The sequence below is a fragment of the Echinops telfairi genome, unplaced genomic scaffold (genome assembly GCF_000313985.2).
Source record: "Echinops telfairi isolate 266 unplaced genomic scaffold, ASM31398v2 ScPeMD7_7458;HRSCAF=8496, whole genome shotgun sequence".
NCBI classification, from domain to species: domain Eukaryota; kingdom Metazoa; phylum Chordata; class Mammalia; order Afrosoricida; family Tenrecidae; genus Echinops; species Echinops telfairi.
The window spans coordinates 31,297,697-31,302,944 of record NW_022111358.1 but is presented as its reverse complement, the minus strand read 5'-3'; positions in this window follow the sequence as shown (position 1 = coordinate 31,302,944).

The following is a 5,248-nucleotide window of genomic DNA, read 5'->3' as shown; positions in this document are numbered from 1 at the left end:
CAGTTCATTTTTCATTATATATCTAATTATCTTTATAAATATATTATATTATCAGGAATTTGGTTTTATCTCTCTAGAGAACCCTGTCTAACACAGTAAGCCTTCCTCCCATCCTGATGCCCCACTCTTCTTCATATCATCCAGCTTCTCTGACGATTGGCTCAGCACGTAGATTGAACAAGTACGGTGAGAGGATACAACCATGACGCACACCTTTCCTGAAGCTAAACCATGTGGTATTTCCTTGTTCTGTTAGAAAATGGCACCTGATCCATGTACGCATTCCACGTGAGCACAAGGAAGCGCTCTGGAATTCCCATTCTTCTCAAGTTTAGGATCCACACAGTCTCCCCATATCTGCCTCTGGGCCGAAAGGAGGTCCAGTGTCCATGGAGGCATGCTAGAGGCTAAGTGAATTCTGGAACTTAGAGTTCCACTCCCAGTTCGGTCCTCCTTTCTACCCAGCAGTATCTATACCAATGTGAGCACCAAATCCAAGGCCAAAACTACAGGTGAGGACATGGATCCTAACAATAGCCTACAGTTTACCAAATCTGGAAATTGCTATCTATTGTCCAATAGATCTTCATTGAATAATGGAAATATTCTGTTATCTATATTGTCTAAGAGAAGCCCTAGTGGTGTAGCGGTTAGGCATTTGGGTTACAATCCCCATGGTCGGCAGTTCAAAACCACTAGCAGCTCTGCAGGAGAAAGACTGGGCTTTCTACTCCCATAAACAGTTACGGTCCTGGAAATGCACAAGGGGTCTCTATGAATCAACATGAACTTCATGGCTGTGAGTTTGGTGTTTCTATTGTCTGTAGTCTAGCTACGGACCACTGAGAAATGTGGCTAGTGTGACTTTAGAATGGAATTTCAAGGTCATTTAACTTCAATACAACCACCGTGGGCCAGCGGCTTGGCCACTAGACAGTGCAGCTACCGTTTTCTGAACTTCAGTCACTCACCTTTCACCTTCGTGATCTCTGCCAAGCCTGAGTGGCACGCCTGTTCTTGCCTTACTACTGTACTTTTCATTGACTCCGTTTTAAAACCCAAATATTTAAAAAGACTTTTATCTAGGAAAAGGGTTTCAACATCATTAGTTACCAGAGAAAGGCAAACTAAAAACCAAATGAGATACCATGATACCCCCATGTAAGAAACTGAGGAACGGGAAGAGAGTGTATGCAGACAAATTCTTTATTCTATTTTAAGAAGCCTGCCACCCCGGGAACTGGGTGGAGGGAGGCCTTCACACTTCTGGGTTAGCGATGAGTCCCAATCACATTCTCATAATTAATATTGATCCCTAGTATATCCTCCCGTTGCGTGCTACCTTAAAGTGATCTCTTACAAGCACCTCACTGATTGCTATCTGGCCGGCAGCTTTATCACAGGACCAAGGTGCTGCTATTGCTCTCCCTGCTCAGGGGACAGTCACTCCTCCTTACCCGCCCCCAGCACTGGTGTTAGCTTACTCCTCCAATGAACTCAGGGTTAGGGTGCAGCCCACTCTGTTATGTTTGTGGTTACCTGTAATTAGTATATAAGGTGATATTGAGAATACAATCTTTCTCTGCTCTAACCTGGTTCCTGAAGCCATGGCAGAGGTGAGCACCCCAGAACTCTTGTCAGTCTCTTGACTTCTTCTCTTCAATTACACAATCGTCTCTTAGGACCCATCTGGGTGTGGGACTGGATCTCACACCCCCACCCTCTCCAAATCCAGACTCACTACTCTCAAGTTTGTTACGACTCATAGTGACTGTCTATAGTCGAGCTGCCCTTTGGGTTTCTGAGACATCTACATCTTTACAGAAGGAGACAGCCTCCCCTTTCTCCCGCAGAATGATGAGCGGGTTCAAACAGCTTGCGTTTAGCAGCTAAATGAGTAGCCCACTGTGCTACCAGAGCTCCCATTACAACCATTTTGTGAAAACAGTGCAGGAATTTCACTCCTAGAAATATACCCAAGAGGAACGAATCTATATATTTCACTAAAAAATATCCACAAGAATGTCCAATACAGCTTTATACATAGCAATAAGAACACTGCGCGGGAGTGGGAACCAACAACACTGCAAACAACTCAAATTCTATTAGAAATAGAATACACAAATGACAGTGCAGTTCTGCGATGGAATATTACACAGCCATGAAGAGGAATTAACCACGGCTAAAGTCAACATCATAAATCACTCATGGTATTTGGTGAACTCGACCAGATGTAACTGAGTATACACTAGATGATTCCATGCAAATGAAATGTATAAACAGGCAAAATTTATCTGTGGTGATGAAAAAAAACGGGATTCACTGCCATCAAATTGATTCCAACTCATGGGGACCCGAGAGGATGGGGTAGAAGTGCCTCTGTGGGTTTCCCTGCCTGCAGCGCTTTACGGCAGTAGAAAGCCTCATCTTTTTCCTTCAGAGCAAATGGTGATTTTGAACTGTTGTCCTTTTGGTTAGCGCCCCAATAAGTAACCACTCTACCCCCAGAGCTATAAGTGTGGCGATAGAGCTCAGAACATTGGTGACGTTTAGAGGGGGACTGGAGCCCTGGTGGCTTAGTGGTTAAGTTGTTGGGCTGCAATCTGAAAGGTCAGCAGCTTGAAACCACCAGCCACTCAGAGGCACAAAGGTGGGGCTTTCTACCTGGGCCCCCCCAACCCCCACAACAGTCAGTCTGGAAACTAACAGGGCAGCACTACCCTATCCTATCCTATAGTGGTGCTGTGAGCCGGTATTGACTCGGTGCCAGTGAGTAGCAGTAAGAGGTTAGAGGGGGACATTGGATATTGACTTTGAGTGACCTTGCAAGTGTAGGAAGCATGCCATTAATTATCTTTTATCTTCAATAGTAAATAAACTATTTACTATTGTCCTTCCCTTCCAGATGACTTTGACAATAGTCACACATCTGCATACAATTATGTATTTACTAATTTACAGTAAATAGTGTTTTTTTAAAGTTACCACAAATAGCAGTTTTCCCCTCTGAAAAGTATAAGTACAAAAGCGAAGTGAACATGCCATGTCATAGCTGAGAGAGCTAGTCTTTAGTAAATATTCCGCAAATCAACTTGATTGAAAGTCAATTAAATGCTCTAGCTTATCAGGAAAAAAATCACTACGCGTCACCTTATAATATATTGCACGAGTTGGTTTTTTAAAACAATCTGTGTGCAATATCCCGATCACAGCCACGGAGGCAGTTACACAGTGAATACATACGAAACAAGGCTACTATGCAAACCCCAACAAGAGCCAGCACTGTCTCCTCCCAACCTGCCGTATGCCAGGGTCCAAACTGGGCTCCACCAGGTTTACAGCAACTGGTTTCCCGGAATCAAGTCTTTTTTCCGTGGTGCCTCTGGGTGACCAAGACTCAACAACTTTTTGGTTCGCAGCCAAGCACATTAACTGTACCACTCAGGGACTCCGTACTATGAACACTGGCGTAAAAACTCATCAAGTTCAGCACTTAAAGATGTGTGTGTCTCTCCTGCCTGTAACTTATCCCGTGCATGAGGAAGAAGGAAAGAAAGCATTGAGGGGAGACTTTATATCACTATCATGATGATGGATAGAGATAAATGAGAGAGAGAGAGAGGTCTTGGAAGCCCTGATCCTAGTGGTGGAGTTGTCAGCCATTGGGCTACTAACCCCAAGGTCAGTAGCTGAAAACCGCCAGTAGCTCCGTGGGCAAAAGACAAGGCGCACCCCCGCCTCCCAAGAGTTATAGTCTGAGAAGCCGACAGGAGCAGATCTACTGTCATAGAGGGTCACTATGAGTCAGAACTTTTTATGTGACACTTAAAATTATTCTGGGCACACCAGGAACTCAAGCGCCACACTTCAGTTAATGCACTCCAAGTGGCTGGTGCTGGGATGCTGGCAACCAGAGAAGAACGGAGGCCAGGTCTCAGCCCACCTTACTGAATGCTGAGGCGCTACCCCAAGGCTCACAGCGGAAAACTGGAGGAGGTGAATCAGGAAAGAGGGCCAAGGGCAGTGTCCCTCAGCTCTGGCCAGTAGCCCAAGTCTTCAGCCCCTGACCTCACCAGAGATGCAATGGATGTAAAACAAGCCAATTGGTTTCTAACTGGGAAGAGTGCCAGCCATGATTTTTGCTGCCCAAGGAATGAGAAATCAATAATAACCATTCTTATGATTCATGTTCATCCTATTTGATTCCAAAGCACTTTACCGAAAGGCCCATTGGCCTAGCCAAGAAGCGCAGGGCCAGGAGCCAGGACTGGAGCTCTGCTAGGGAAGGATGTGAAACATTCTTGGAGTCGAGATTTCTCTCAGTGTAACAGGGTCAAGGGCATCTGTGTCATGCAGTTTTGCTCTCACGGTCAGATCTGGGTTGGTGGAAGTTAGTACAACTTGAGGGAAGGGCTTCTTAATAAAAACATCAAATGATGAATACAAAATTAAATACAGGGTCTTGAAGGGACCTTGCAACGCAAGCTTCATTGGCGTGGGGTCTCAATGGTGAAACATTCTAGGCTAACCTAAAGGTTGGCAGTTTGAACCCACCAGCAATTCAAACTTCAGTTACTCCCCAGGAAAAGAGGTGAGGCTTTCTGCTGCCGGGAAGGCAAACTGCCTCCGTAACCCACACGAGCAGTTTGACCCTGTCCTACAGGGAATCCACTCCCCTGGAGTCCAGCCAAGAACACCCTATGGCGAGGTTCTGCCACGTGGGGTCACCTAACCACCTCCAAGGGCCTCTCCCAGAGGCCCTGCCCATTAAAGAATCCAGCCGCACCAGGGATTTTCCGTCCTGGTTGTGAAACGTGGCAGATGTGGACGTGGAAGTCCCGGGACTGGGCTCTCATTTCTCCCAAGAGACCAGGAATTACAGCGACAGCGAGCCCGTGTGTGAGGATGGAGCAGACTGTGAGCCTGGGGAGAACTCAAAGGGGCTGGTGGCCCCGCTGGCTGAGATGTGGCAGCCGTACCAGTTGCAGCCGACGGCTGGTAGCCTCGGAGCCAGGGTGCTGCCTCCGGAGCCTAATCCCTGGGCTGGCCTGCAGGAAGCCGGCGGCCTTCAGACCGTCCTCGGGCTCCCTGGGTCCTGACAGCCCTTCCTCGGAGGAAGGGAGACCGAGGGTGACCGCTGCCCAAGGCAGTGGGGGGCGGGGGGGAGAGGGCAGTCCTCGCCCAGGCCTTTGCGTCCCCCGCCCGCGGGGTGGTGGAGTACCCGTGGCCAGCGCCAAGGCTGCCCCGC